This window comes from Patagioenas fasciata, chromosome 9, assembly GCF_037038585.1.
Source record: "Patagioenas fasciata isolate bPatFas1 chromosome 9, bPatFas1.hap1, whole genome shotgun sequence".
In the NCBI taxonomy this organism is placed as follows: Eukaryota; Metazoa; Chordata; class Aves; order Columbiformes; family Columbidae; genus Patagioenas; species Patagioenas fasciata.
Genome location: NC_092528.1, coordinates 28,922,021 through 28,938,449, shown reverse-complemented (window position 1 = coordinate 28,938,449; position 16,429 = coordinate 28,922,021).

Sequence of the window (16,429 nt, the reverse complement as noted above, 5' to 3'; positions counted from 1 at the left end):
TTTTAACACATCGCAAAAAATCAAGGAGGAGAATAAGAGTGACTCAGGCTTGTCCTTGATAATAATAAATAAATGTTACAGCTTTTATGAATTTAATATTTCTAATGATTTAAAAATCTGTTCTTATGTTACTTTGGGAGAGGCCAGATGGCCAACTAATGTGTAGCACGTAAATAAAGTCAGCAGTCTCATCTACATACTTACACAAAAGCAAATACAGTCTCTGACAATAATTCTGCAAGCATTTTCAAAAGCCAGGAAAAAGAGTCAGGTTCTCCCAAATGTGTTTTGGGTATTACTTCCAGTCATGTTAGTGTTTTTAAACAGAAGGACCATGGAAACTGAAGTGTTATATGATAGAGGAAATTTGTTATGGGTTTTGCTTCAAAAAATTCTTGATGGCTTTTATGGACCATACCCCTGGACCCCTCAGAAGTCCTGGAGCCACCACAGTGGGACACAGGGCAACCGTCTCTGCTAAGGTCTTTCTTTAGTTCTGCGTCTATCTTGGTGCTGTTTGGTTCTCTTATATGGAAATCAAAATACGGAAATGATATGTGGAAAAACAAAACAACCAAGGCATCATTTGATTCCTTACTCCACGAGGCATGGTAGATCTTGCTTTCCCAGCAAGTTCAGATCGTGGCATGTCGGTTGTACGTTCTCCTGAGATGTACCTATGGCTTTGTTTACTATCAGCAGGGGAAAATAAAAAGTATTTTATGTGTATCTATATAACATAGAAATATAATCAGCTATTCAATTAATTAGTAATGAGTATTTTAGTATTGGATTTGTATGTTGGCTTGAAGGGGTTAGGTCTATGCTCGACAGTCCTGTGCCATGTCAAGAGGGCAGCTAAAGCTCCATGAACTTTATGGTCTTTTCGCTGTAGCATATGTTTATAAATGCTGCCATCAGGAAAGCAGCTTCAGCTTCCGTTAAACCAATTAGGCCACTAGAGCAGACCGGTTTGTAATTGTCCAGGCAGTCCCTGAGTAAACCGGCACTGGAATGAGGATTCAGGTATCCCAAAGACGAGTAAACCCAAGTGATTGTGGCTTTCACATTCTCAGGATGGCCTAGGGTGTCACAATATACACTCATTTGCTTCTAAATTACCAGCTGTAATTTTCTGGTGCAAATAAATGCTGTTGAGTCCCAAGGAGAAGATTGAGCAAAACAAGGTTCCTCTGGAGCAAGAGGGTTCAGCTCGAAAAGTTGTCCATTTTAGCCAGCAGATCAGTGAAGATTATTCTTGATTTGCTCTTGCTAGAGATTTTCCCTTTTTATTAATCTAATGATACAGAGATTTAATTAGACCACATTCTCTAATTTACTTCCTGTACTGTCAGCAACAAAAAGTGCAAGTAGAGCAGATCATAAAATATGTCGTCTTGTGGGGTCATTTCATCAGCTCTGCTCCACAGGGCATGGAGTAATGCTACAGAAAAGGGACAGCACAGAGGAGGGTGAGGAGAAGGGAATAACAGATATGGTCATCGTCAGCTTAGATCTGCCCCTGATTAAATCAAAAGCAGTTTTAATATAGTGAGAGTAATTCTGGCATATTGCAAGTACTGTGAAGAGGTCAGGACTTTTAGTAATGTGGCTAAATGTCTAAAAGAAGGACCTTAAGTGGTAGTGAAGCTTGATGGCGATGTCTTAGGTGACAGTAATGCTTTATAAAGTTTTTTGGCTCTAGGTCACCACTCCAAATCGTCTAGGTCATTACTGACACAAAGTCATTATCATCTCATGAATGCCATCAAGTGACACTCAAAATGTTAAGTATCCCATTCTACAATCGATACACGAAAAATCCTTCTGTCAACTTTCTGTATGATCAGTGAATAGCTCATTGTATAGCTCTTCACTCATAACCTCTAATTTTATCACATCTAATAAAAGACATCACCTGTCAAGGATATGTCGATATCCCATGGCTAACCAGCCATCATCATTTGAAAGCTCGTAGCCTGTAGAATAGGCTGAACAATTCATTTGTTTTTTGTCCAATATAACTTTCTTACTGTCATTGTCTTATGTTAACGTTTCCCCTTGGTCTACTGTGGAGGTTGTTTGACACAAGAGATATTTACTTGTAGGGGTAAATAATTAAACTCAATCTTTTTCATCTCTTTGTGTCTTCTGTTGTTATTTGCAGAGGTGGTTTGAGGGAAGTAGTCTCATTGACTTTAGCTATATATTTTGTCCGTCCTATGTTTCAAGTTACAATAATGCTAACACTTAAAACTAATACATGAAAGCCTTATTAATAATATATTTAACGTTCTTATATAATAAAACTTCACTTTCTTTGGTGTTACACTCCTCCAACATACTTCTGGATCCATGTGTCAACAGCTTCAATCTTCATTAAGAGTGATGGCGAGGAATGTTTCAGTGATGTTCTTGGTGGGAATTTCTTCTTTCTCTGGCCTGTGTCCACTTGGGTTCATCTCTATATGTCACCATTTGCCTTGAGGCCTTATCCTCTTTACCACTTGCATTGCATCTCAGTTACAGTTTGAAAACGGCACAACAGCTTCTCCATCATCATGGGACGTGAAGGACATTTGTTACCTGGTGGCCAATGGATTTTGTCAGGGTACATGTGGCCTTCACAAATCAAGGGCAGGTGGAATGTGTCTACTGACCAGTGCTGAGGTTTTAAATATCACCAGCGCTGTTGGAAAAGTCTCTGCTAAAGCTGTAGTCTTTTTGCGAAGGTGATGCTCCTTTTTGCTCAAGAGGTCACTCGCCATTACCTAAAGAAGAAATGGAGGACAAACAGTTGGAAATAATAGTGAGGAAGGAGCCAAAGGACTGTCTTTAGGACATAAAGAAATGATCTCTTTAAAGTAAGAGTGCTTAAAAGACATAGAACTGAAATGAAAACTAAAGATTTTTTTTATATAAAGTAGAAAGAGGCTGTGAAGAGGTTTTTGTGTGTGTGACCTATACAGATTCTAAAGTAATTTTTAAATGCGATTATACTCTCAAGCCTTACTTTTCCAGTTTCCTTCCCTCTTAGCACTATTTCTACAAAGGCTCACGCTGGTGCGACTAGAAGAATTACTTTTATAGACAACATGCTTTTTCCCATCCAGAGTGCAAGCAAGGCCAAAAAGGGAGAGCTATTAAAAGCCTTGTTCCAAATTCAGGTGGTGAATTCCCTGTCAGCTCTCGGAAAGTGAGGACATTTGAGGTAAGTGGGTCCTTCCCTTGTCATATAGAACAAAACGGTTTTTGAAGGAGAGGTCAAGCTCTCTGTGAAAATCAGTGCTTGGGAAATCATTTATGAGTTTAATTGTGTGTACAAAATATGGTTAATACTGGTGCACTTCGCTAACTGGGGCTCCGGATAACAGTTCCCATGCAAGAGTAATGTAGGACCCGTACATACATAAAATAATGAGAGCTCAGATGCCCTTTTACATGTGTGGTACAAGCAAAAAGGAGATGGGTACATGGACTTGTACAAGTGTTTTTTCTCTAGAAAAGTGCATGGTAAGGATAGTAATAAATTCAGCTCCATGCTATGGGAATTAGTTGCGAGCTTTTCGTTACTGATGGGTTTACTCCTTTTGGTACAGAAAAGCAGTAAACCTGCCAAGTTAGAGATTTTCTGTCTGGCAGTGGCAAACAACACACAGCAGGTTAAGAGGAGCAAGTGATACTTGCCTGAACACATTTCCGCTTAAATTTCTCCTCTGTAAAAGGAAATTAAACAGCCGATATGACTTATGAGATTTTTATTTTCTTAGTTATATTGCTTTCTGCTTCCAGGTTATCCAAAAAGTGCTAAAAATCAGACTGATAAGCTCTCTGCAGAGCAGGTGGCTTCCTTTATATTCATTGTGATAATAACAGGCCAGTGCTGGCCCAGGCAGGAATCACACATTTTGCCTGATGCTCCTGTTACCCCAGTTTCCCCTTCAATGAGCCTCTCTCAAACCAGCTCTGCTAACGGGGATGTGCCATTAGAAGCTATTCTAGGTCAAAGAGGTCACTTGTTCTGAAATGGGAAACTGTCCTTTTTTAATAGACCATCACAGCCAGCAACCTGACCCAAGCAACTTCCCATCTTGTAAAGAGAAATAAATAAAATAAGGTTGAGATTATTCGAGAAAAATCTTAAGGAAGGGACTTTGTTTTGTGAACCACATGAGAGGATCCTAGAGTCTCTTGCAAATATTTTCTATTTTTTTTAATGCACAGTTCATTTATATATATATATATATATATATATATATATTTACCTTTTACAGCTTCTTCTGGAAGATTTTATATATATATAAAAGAATGGAAATGAAGGCAGCAGCTGAAGCAATTTCCAAGGAAAAGCAAGAGGAGGATGATTTATTGTGAGCTATAACAAGCACTAGACTTCTGGTTTCATAAATTCAGTGTAAGTACTGGTGTATCCACCTCAATTGATGTCCTCTGCTGAAGTGCCACGCAGCTCGGACTCCATCCTCCGAGTGAGACTGCACAGATTGTGCTGGGGTTACTTAATAATAACGGGCAGACTGGCAGTGAGGAGGAAAAAATCACTGCGGGGAGAGAACTGCTCATGGTTCAGACCTGAGATACCCCAAAATGAATGGCCAAAGTCCCTCACAGCGCTTCTTGTTAGATCCCAGGCAATAGATGACATGTGCAGTGCTGTGGAATATATTGATTGGGAAATCTGAGAGCTGGATGGCAGGGTAAGAGCAGAGAGAAACACGAGCGTTGAGGCAGAACTACAAGAAGGTCCGTTTAACCCAGAAATTGCCATTTCCAGTTGGAGTCTACAGAAAAAAAAAGAAGCGTCTTTGAAACATCAAAGTAAAGATTGCTGAAAATGTTTGATTCTGCGCTGCAGATCAGAGGAAATGTGACAGTTTGTCTTGGTGATGCTCTCCAGGATGTTTTTCACAATACTGAGAACAGTTTTGCTTGAAGGCACGAATTTCAAATGGGTTGTATTCTAATAATATTGAGATGTGATGCTAGGTCTCAGGAAAAAGGGAAGAAGAGGCAGAGAAATTCGGTAATGTAGATAAATAGAAGAAAATGAGATCTACATGGGAAGTTTGATTAAATTTGGAATTGGCTGCTGGACCAGAAAGATAGAGCTAAGTAAAAGCATGAACTTAACTAAGGGAAAAATGAGTTTGAAGCATGAGCAGAACTCAAATTCATCTTTGCCAGAGAGGCGGGAGGCTCGCTGTGACCTTGAGAGCTATTGTAAGAGCCATTCACACGCAAGCCCTGCAGCAGCAAGAGAAACCTTTGCAAAAGGCAGCTATTATTTTTATTTTGATGTGTTTAACACAGAGATACCATGTGCTGCAATTTCTGTGTAGTCTATAACCCAGTCTGCTGAGAAACCAGATAAACTAAGGGGCACAAGAACCTGGGTTCCTGAAGGCCAATGTGTTTCTAATATCTCACGTATCCCTGGACTCTTCATGGTGCATAGTGGAGGGCAGGTGTACATGTCATTTAGACTATGGTCTACTTGGTGAAGGTATTTCTTCAGACATGTTTTTTTTATAGAGAGCTTAAAAACACATAGCCTTGGGCATTGGTGATAACTTATAGGTGACAGCAGCTGGGAAAAAAATGGCATTAATAGTGGTAGGATCTCTGAATCAATATATACATAGACTACTGCTATGCTCTGACTCTTGCTTCCTCTACTTGTTGACACCAAGGTCGTCTTCTTTTGCTGTTAAGCTGAAGAAGTAATTTTTTCCTTCATGGGCAAGCATGACCAACAAAGGTGGCCTATGTCCCATCAGCATGGGGTGGCTGAACTCCTCTGAGCAGGTGATAAATCAGCTGGGGAAGCAGATGCTGCTGGTAGGTGCAGGATCATGAAATAATAGAGGTTAGAAGAGACCTCAGGAGATCATTGAGCATAGGGGCCTGCCCAGTGCTATATGCTCTCCAGTGCTGGTGGTCAGGCTGTTATCTGTTACTGTTATGCGCCAAGGGAGATAAATAATACATTAAATGCTTGCAGAATAATATAGTGATACTGTAAGAAAAATCCCAGCCATGTAACCCTCGTGTTCAGGCACACTTCCTACTAATGAGATATTCAGTAATGCCTTCTTGCGGGTATACTTCATCTTGCTGATCCTCTGTGGGCTCATTTTTCTGCTCCCATGACCGATTTTTCCTCCCTGTCTAGTCACAGGCACTGTACCTCTTTAATTTTTTTTAACATACTATTCTTTATGTCTAGAGTCTCCTTTTCTTTTATTTTTTTTCCTTGCTAGTTAACTGTAATTATACAGCTTTTTAATGAATTTTGATTCAGTTAAACATGTTTTATGTGACTAACAGTAATTCCCCTGCTGGTCTAATTTTATGTAGTGTATTTAATTGAGATCCCCTTTGCAAGTACACAGTTTGCAAAAATGTGTGTGGCAAATACAATCCCTAACCATAAATTGTGCTTCATTCCTGCTCTTCTGATTAGATTTTTATTTGCATTATATTATTTTTTCCCACTAAAATCTTGTCACGTACAGTGTAACCACTCCAGCAAATTAATTCGTGCTATATTTAATGCTACATACAGAAACGCCTTGATGGGTCTTCTAATTGTTCATTTCAACCATTCTAAAATTAGTTCGCTTTTATTAATTGGGGAGTCACTGCATTCTCAAGAAGACAGAAAGCTCTCTTGCAAACCACATTAACTGGACAGATGTTCTAAAATAGGTTAAATATTACCCAGTAAGTGCTGATACAGCTCATCAGTCATGTCACTGCAACAATCGCTCTTTCCATAATCTAATACAGGCTAAATTGTAGTATGAGAAAGGTAGACTCAGAAGTGATGAACTGTCATTATAGATGATAGTTGTACGTTTAGAGTAGATTCGTGTTTTCAAATAACTGGAGGAGTTTCTTCATCTGTGATCAGAGAATGAAAGCCCCCTTCCTTGTAATTATTAATGATGCCATAGGAAAGGAGGGGTTCTTGGTTCACATATCATTGTTGCTTTGCCCTAGAGCTCTAATACTTTCCAAAGAAAATCCGTATCATTTTAAAGGTGGCAAAAGCAACGCTCAAGCAAAGGAAGCAGCTATCTGGGCAAAATCATCCCACATGCACTGAGTATGTGGGTAAAAGGCAGATTAAGACTTAATTTCATGAGACTGGGTCTCCCTAACCTAACTATGTTCTGGAAACAGTTTGTTAACTGAATCATCTCTGTCCCTCTCTTCAAACATATCTCATCAGCAACCCATCTAATGGGATAAGAGGGTCTTGAGACATTTACACACATAGAGATGTAAAGGTTTATATAACCCTAGGAGCAGACAAGAGGTATCTCACAGACAATTGCCAATGTTCCCTTGCTAAATCCTTCATAATAGCGTTTTTCTGCCATGTCAGCAGCTACATGATAATAAAGCAAATAGCACAGGTAGTCTGACAGCCAATTTCAATGACCAGAAGGCAAGAAATGCCAGGTTTCCTTATTTTAACAGCTAGATGAATGATGTTTGGTCATGGAACAAAATCTAAGCATCGTAATTCTTAACTAACCCATCAAAAATACCCTCAGGAAATATCTGGAGCCCTTAGTTTCGTAACGGGATGTTCAAGACCATTTAATCTTTTTCATATATGCTGCAATAAGATGGAGTTCTGAAGCTTTCCAAGACCAATCACAGCACGTGCAGGAAAAATCCCAAGTAGTTAAAATCACGTACAGAAAAACAATACTGGAACAATTAATTTTCAGTCTTTAGTTGCTGGGTGTCTCTGACAAGCCTGCTTGCTGAGTGAGCATTTGTATTCACTTAACCTCCCTGACTGAGGTTTTTGCATAGAATTTGTATAAACCTCTACCCCCGATGGGATGTGGCCAACATTAGCTGTGACAGCAGGGTGAAAGATGAAGCACTGAAGTTTCGGACAGCCATTGGCATCTTGATCAACTTTTGTATTTATTTCCCAAAATATGTGTCCCCAGTGCGTCACCTACGCTGGTCTCAGAGTGGCACATTGGGTTTGAATGGCTGGTGGTGTCTTGGAAAATGGACAAGAGATAGGATGAGAAGAAATGGCCTCAAGTTATGCCAGGGAAGGTTCAGATTAGATATTAGGAAAAAAAATCTTTGTGGGAAGAGTTGTCAGGCGTTGGAACAGGCTGCCCAGGGAAGTGGTGGAGTCACCATCCCTGAAGGGGTTCAACAGATGTATAGATGAGGTTATTAGGGACATGACTTTGTGCTAGAGTTAGGTTATGGTTGGGCTCTATCTTAAGGGTCTCTTCCAACCAAAATGATTCTGCGATTCTATGAAATATGGAGCCCCAATCTGATTGGTATGAGATATGATAAGGCCTTACAGCATGATGGGGTGATGTTATGGGCTTCCAGATGAAGAATGCCACAGTAGAGCTCTGCTGAGCCTGAGCAGCTGAAAGAAACCTTGAGGCTTTCAAACTAGTTAGATACATGAAAAATCATTGATTGCAGTCACATTAAGGAGGAAAAAGGAAAGGAAAATCCACCACATTGAAAAGTAAATATTGCAGAAATTGGCTTCGTTTTTCTTGACAAAGTCACTTGTGTGCCTCACAACTACTGTTAAGAAGTTAGACTTGTCTCTGAGCATAAGAAGTGGGGTCAAGAGGATCAGTTTGGTGAGGATTCTTTGCAATTTGCTTCAGAGGGATGAGCAGCTCTAGCAAACGTTGCAAAAAGTTACCTCTGAAACTGCATTAGCTCTACGGAAAGTTGCATTATGCTATTAAAATACAGCACCCTGACGCTGTATTTGATGCTATAATGGACAATGATGATATAGTTGTAACCGTTGCCTCCCTTTATCAGATACAGCACTAGGATATTTATTATGCTTATCTTTTGAAACTTACACACTCATTCATGAAGTGGTTCCACAGAGAACTTCGAAAGCTGCTGCAGCAGTTTTCACAGCTCTGAGTTTCTGTAATCAGATGAATTTTAACAACCACGAGTGTTTTTTGAAGTTTCCCATATTGGGGAAAAAATCATATTTACCTTATAGAAATAACAGTGCTGAAGTTGATCGGGTTGAATGTCCCTGCGACTGAGTGTAAACCCATTAACATTAATGAGGTTTCCTTCTCCTATTTCTTCTTGCTTCTCCCTTAACAACTAAGTCATGAACTGTCTAGCCACTCGAATCAAACTTACGCAATATGGAAAAACCTCTATGTGCTTTGTTTACAAAAAAATGAACAATGAATTAATTTAAAACACACTATGGAAAATAAGAAGTTTCTGGTAGTATCAGAACACATTGGTTAGCTGTATGATCAGGAAAGAAAAGGAATAGTCACAAAGTCTGTTGAGGTTTATTTTTGCTGTGAACACTTCAGTTTTCTATGAAAGTTGCAAGCAAATAAAACATTTGAACCCTTTCAATCTACTCTAAATCAGACTCTGTTGGGATCTCTGTATTTTATTATTGTGTCAAAAATTAGGTGAAAAGAATTGGAATAGAATAAGAAGCCTGAATTAACAAAAACCCTGTGTGTCTTATGTGTTACAGAAATAAATGTTCCCTGGCTCCAAACAGGCAGTTCAGAACCCTCAGCTGGATTTTGGTGTTAGCTCGTGGAAGAGTAAATGTTTGCATAGCTCCATCTTCAAACATTTCCAGCATTTTGACCACTCATTTGAAATCCTCCGGTATTACTTTTAACTATTCTACTTTCATGGTGCATTGAAATAAATGATAGAGGTATTTGTGACTCTTTTTGGCCGGTTTTGCTGCTGTGCCATCCCGGCTCTGTGGGATTTGTAACAGGTGAAAAAGCATTTGGGACCAGTTGCTCATGAAGTTAACGTGATGCTCAATAGTGGCAGCAACTGGGTAAAATATGCTGAAGCCCTGGAGGGTCTGCAGCACAACAACAAAGATCACACAGGTCAGAAAATGTTCTCTAAAAACCCCACAGCTGTTGCGGTACAAAAGACCAAAATCCATGGGAGGTGTTTGGGGGGGCGAAGGGCATCATTGCCGTGTCATACCACTGTCATGACATGGTATTTTCTGGTGTCCAAATCATCTGAGAAAGGTCAGGAGGGAAAAGAGAAATCCTTGTCCAGTATTTTCATTCTGTGCTTTGCTACATGACTTGAGAAGTCACATTTTTAATGGGAGCCATGTTAGAGCGTCAAGTCCTCTATCAAAAATCGGAACATTTTGATCACGTGTGTAGCTAATTGAAGTGGTGCGACCGGAGTATTTTCTGTTACTGCTGCCCAAAGTGTTTTGCTTGACTGCACCTCAACCAATTTTATGTGCCTGTGACACGGGTGCCTTCAAATGTGCAGCAAGAATTTTAATCCAGCAGGATAAAATTGATAACTTCTATAATGATATAATTATTACTGCAAGTATTAAAGAAGTGAATATAATTGCTGTATTTCTTTGAACCAACATTATTTTTAGCCTTAACCCTACCGTGATCAGGCACATTGGATCACAGTATCTTTGATATTATTTTAAAACTCAATTTAAAATCTAATTTATTATAGGTGAGCTGCTATTCCTGAAGGGTTAGCTGCCATAGTTTCTGTATTCAAATCACTCTGTAGCTTCCAAATTAGTTGCTTGACCTTCTCTATACTTGCAATTGAAATCAGAAGTTAAATTTTGGGAATGGTTTTCTGTAACTCATTTGGAAAACTGCAGGTTCTTGGGTTTGCTTGTCACACCACTTGTTACGTCTTCTCTGTGGACATTAAATAGACCGTTGGAAAGGTGAGAAGTGCACCCAACAGGAGATGTGTTCTCCAAAACTGCCCTCTTTACTGGAGGGGAACTGGGTTACTCATAACATAAATCACTGCTCGGTATGAGTAACAGCCTGGCACTCAGGTTTGCATTAATCCGCAATCTAGAAAATCCCCACAATCTTGTCCAGTTGAGGAAAAAGGGGCTTGGGCATCACCAAAGTTTTGGAGGAAGCGACCTGGGAAGGTTTGTAAAAGGGTTCATCTTAGCCTGGCTTTTACTTTTTTGTAAGTGGATAACTATGTTAAGCCTTAGACTATTTTTTTTTCTCAGTGAATAGATATTTTATGGTTTATTTTCAGAGAACTGCTCTTTCAGGGTTTTGGAGAAAAGGATATAGCTACAGTGGAAATAAATCAAACAAGGGCGTACATGCAAGGTGTCTCCTGTTGCTGTTCTTCAGTTGAAACCCTATATTAGGTAAGAATATTTGTTTATTAATCATGTCCTAAAACATGCTTGTAAGCTCTTATTTTTAATTGAATTTGTTATTATATTGCAAGGTAGCCAGTTTTAGAATAAGGTGCTTATTAAATCTGTTAAACGTTGTATCGTTGGGTGAAACGGTTGTGTAAGCAGGATGTGCTCAGCAGCACTTTTAGGGAGTAGAGATGGAAATTTCCATCAGAGGCTTTGTGTGATTTATACAGGGAGTAGTGGATACACAAGAATAGCAGAGCTGGAAAATGCTCTTGCGTTCCTCGGTGCTTTCTCCAATTTCAGCTGAGCAAAAGAGAACCTGAGACTTTCAAAGGGGCCTTCCCATGGTAGCCTTTCTTTCCTGATTCTTAACAACAGACAGGAAACTTCTAACTGGGATTTTAATGTCTGGGTGTCTAAATCTGGATGCTTTGATGAATCTAATTCATTCTTTTAAAAGGAGAGCACAGTTGTGTGAGGTTGCCTTTACTCTCATGGGCTGGCTCAGAAAGACATTTTAAGGTAAACTTTTTATTTAAAAAACAATACAAAAAACATCCCCGAACAAAAACATAACAACAAAAAACTCCAAACCCAATAAAAATAATCCCCAAAAGCTAAAAAGGCAGAATAATATTTGCAAAGGTTCTGTATTTCTGAAGCTCAAGAGAAAATTGGCTGAATTCTAAACTACAAAATTGCTATCCATATTTTATTAGCTGAAGAAATGAGGGTAGAGAGAGATTTAGATGGCACTTCCTAAATCCCAAGGTAATTTATCCACTGGTTAACAATGTTCAGTAGAAGATACCTCTAGCAAGAATGTAAATCAAAGGAGAGCTAAGACAGAAAAGCTGCATATCTTACATAATAAGATTGCTGAATGGGAGTTACAAATGTTTTAGCATAAGTATGAAATTATTGGAATAAGTGAGACATGGTTGAATGAGAAAAGTGATTGGGGATTTAAAACATCAAGAGTTTACTGAAAGGATGTTCAAAATGAAATAAGAGATGTGGATGTTATTGGTAAGGGATTATGGAGGCTTGCAGAGAAATGATGTATGTATTGCGGCGATAGGGTAGAAACTCTTTGCATTGAGGTTCAAGGCAGTAAAAGTGGAGAGGTGGCTTTGGTATGTTGGCATTAGTCACCAGTGAATAATAACCAGGAAATGTTTTTATAAATATAATTTTTTAAAAGGTTAGTGCATTAACTACTCATTGAGATTGATAACCTGCATACTTATAAGGGAACAAGTTCTAATATGGATTTGATCTGGAATAGACTGTTCAGTGGGAATAGCTGTAGAATCAAATGCTGCATAGCACGGGAAATAGAGAAAACGTGCCCCAAAACGTAAATTGAATATTATCCTTATCTGCTTGCTTTTGAAAATATCAATACATAGTATCAAAATACTTGGCTCCAAACCTTTAGCAAACCATTGCCTGCAAATGATAAATTTGGGGTAGGGAAGAGGGCAGCCAAATGATGAAAATTTCTAAGTTACAGGTCATTTTGCTAATATTCACAGACACGTTTCTCCTATCAAGTAGCTAGTTCTTCTTCATGAAGAGTTCGTGAAACACTCTCTGTTGTCAAGTCTCTCAGTTTATTAAGTCATCATTAACACCTGTGACAGTGACTTGCCTTCATGTTATTTGTAGTCTATCACTTGCTGGAGAAATGTCTGTCTTTAAATCATTTCAGTTAGAAATTTAATTAGTTTCTGTCTTGTGGGCTAAGGCTTTACTTCATTTTTAGGGTTCTTTTTCATTGAGTTCAATAACTGATTGTTGGAAGCAGAATCATAAAATGTGTGTGTGTATGTATGTATATATATGAAGTAATTCTGGGGGAAAAAACACCCTAGTTTCCTGTAATGAATCAACAGTTTAATACAAATGTACTCCCCCTTGAGAAGAAGTCAGTAGATGGAAATAAAGTCACTAAATTACAGGGAGATTTTGATAGAAACCTTATTTCTAAACAAAGTGATGGTGATTTGTATGATTTGTAGCTGCATCCCTAGATATTTTGCACAGAACATGGCGAAGCTGTACAGCACAGAGGCTGCCATTTATTGTAGATGAGCTCTGTTGGTTTTGTTTGTCTAGGAATCAAGTCTGTCACTTTTTTTTATTTCCCATTTTTCTGTTCGTTCCCCTCTCTGTGCATCAACTCTCCCACCATTTGCTCTTCCTTGCATCTTGTTTGCCTTTTAAACAGCATCTTGTGGAGCAGGGTATCGATCTTGCATCTTCTGAATTTCATTTATTCCATTGCTTGTCCTGCCTGTTCAAGCGTGTGACTCTCTTGTATTAATTTGATATCGGATGTTCTAGCAAAATCAGCTGGTAACTCCCTGCTTCTGAAGCTGCTCATTTCAGACAAGCAGCCTTTCTCCTTTCTGTTTTATCTTCATTATAGACTGATTCATATCAAATGATTGCCCAATCCATCTGTCCACCAGGCTCTTTTATAATCTCAGAGAGATTTGCCACCAGTTTAGCTCTGTGTTCCAGCCACTTCATTGTCTTTCTTTGAGAATTAATCTCTCCAAGTACTTTAACTTCTCCTGTGCTTTATTGCTTTTCTCTCTTGCTTATTATTTTCTCTAACATGCATCAAATTAAGAAATAAAAACCTGACAGCAGCCTTTCAAGAACTATAAATATTGGTGTTCTGTGTCTTTTCCTTTTATTGAATGTTATTGATGGCTCGTACCAAAAGCCTGGGTGAGAATACCAGTTGGTGACAGAGGAACTACTTTAAATCTGGAGATGGCAACTCTAGGAAGAGCTGAACTTATTGATAAGTTTTATTTGGGTTTCTTTCAGAGTTTCTGCATCATCTCCTTTTACTGGATGGGATAATTAGAACTATAAATATGAGAAGTCTCATAAACTGCATTCTGGAAGAGCAGAAAAGATGTGGGTCTAGTGTGGTACAGGAAGATTAGTCCACAATGGCTCAGAAAGGGAGTGATTAAAAGCTTTTGTGACGTCTTCTTAACCTTTCTTCTGTACTATGGCTCTACCAATATCATAGATGATCAAAACGCAAAACCGACCAATGCAGAGATATCACTCAAAAACAAATGATGCACTTGGTTCAGCTTGAAAAAATTTTTAATAGAAAATAATAAGGATCTTAAGGCAGTCTTTTCGCCAGACGAATCTATATTTCTCATGCACAGGCACTTGCTTGTGGCATGTTTGTTCTTTTAATAGGTGTTCAAGGAAAAAGTTGAATTGTAAATGTGGTAGAGATATAGGAAAGTGTTCCCTGGACATAACGAAAATGCCATGCTGAACAAGTGAGGCAGGAAAAGGTTGAGCTCGGTATTATAGCTGCCTAGTGTGGGATGTGGGGGCTTCAGTTCAGACAGTGGGTCTGTGCCTGTATTTGAAAACATGAGATGTAATCATGAAAATCCACTTTTATCTTTCAAGTAGATAGGTGGTCTCTGTCTCAGTAAACTTTGTCATTTCTTACAGTATGCTAGCATCTAAATAAAAAACCTAAAATATATTTTCTCTATGACACGTCGTGATTACTTTTATTCTATCTTTCGTTAGACCAAACCATTAAAATTATGTAATGTAAAATGGGTAATTAACTCTTTCCAGTTTGATCAACATGCACGGTTGAATTTTAGTGACCAGATATCGTTTTTATTTTTTTACCAGATATTGCCATGTTGCTTCAGTTTGTTTAGTATTTTATTATGAAAAGAACTTAGGAAATGTTTTATACATTTCTAGTTCTGGGGTATATTACTAATGTGATGGAAAAAACTGCTATTTTTAAGTTCAGAAAACTGGTGTTGTTGCTTAGGACTTTGTGTAGCTTTCCAGTGCCTCAGAAGCAAAGCAATACATAACTCCTGTTTATAAATAATAAATATATCCTGTGTAAGCTCTAAAACCAGAATACTAAACTTATACCTCTGCATGAATTATCTGATGTGTTTGTCTGTATTCCTAAAAATTGACAGTGGGCTGAAGTGTTACCATGGTGAAAAAAAGATGAAACAAAGCAGATTAACGTGGCAAAGTAACAAATGGATGTGATTTTTGCTTCTTTCATTTGACCAAGAATTACTGTATTACCTGAAAGCTTCTTATGTACTCAAAGGAAATGAATGTGAGATTCAAACATCAATTATTAGAAACAGTTAGGGTGGGATTAATATTCTAGTTCTGTATCTTTTTATTTAGTTTAACTAGTAGATTATCCAGTTTAATCGTGGTGCTTAAATGGAGTTTTATCATTATTTTGGATTTTATTTTATTTTTTTTAAATTTACTGTTGCTGAATGGCAGAAAATCTGACACAATATCTTTTGGACTTGCTCAAAGGGGTATAGTCACCATTTATTTTCCTTTTTTTAATGTCTTTTCAATATGGTACCTTGGGAGATGATTTATGCATCTTCTTCACAATATCAAGTTCCAATGTTCTCAAAGGGGTAAACCCACAAAGCTCGTGATCTCTTTAAATCCCTCAATGCCAACAAAGCAAGGCTTAAGGAGGAGTTAAGTGATACGTTGGCCTTCTGCACGGAAACTAATTTCACCCAAAGGGCTGAGTCAGCAATGTTTCTGAGGGATCCGACTCATCATTTTGAAAGTCCCTGTGCTCCTTTTCGAAGTTCCCAATACCCGGGGCTCACTGTAAAAAGAGAAGGTAAGACACACTCCTTGAATTAAATACACCCTGAGGTTAACTTTACACTTCTGATTTAGTTTTATCATGTAAAATAGGAATTTTAGATGTTTGGAACAACATGAAGATAAGCTCTTTCTATTGCATGATTTTATATGAAGTGATCTAGAGGACAGACCAAGGATGGGTGTAGTAATTTGTGTTGGTTGGTACTTTATGTTGTTTGATACGTCCAAATTAAAGGGAGCGCCCCTTTTTTCAGTCTGCTCTTACATTTAAATAGAGATAAGAAAAAGAAAAGATCTTTGAATACATAATTATACAAAACAACTCTAGTAGAAACAGAAGGTATTCGAAAGTGGAGAAGACAGTTCAGTTCCTGATTGACTGCTGCAAACTCCGATTTTGCAGTTTGGTGTGCTTTTATTTCTTTTCTCTGAAGATTTTTGAGGAACTAATGAGAGGTTTTGTTTCTTCCTAAGTAAACAAATGTGAAAACCACACATCTCTTTTCCATAACTCTG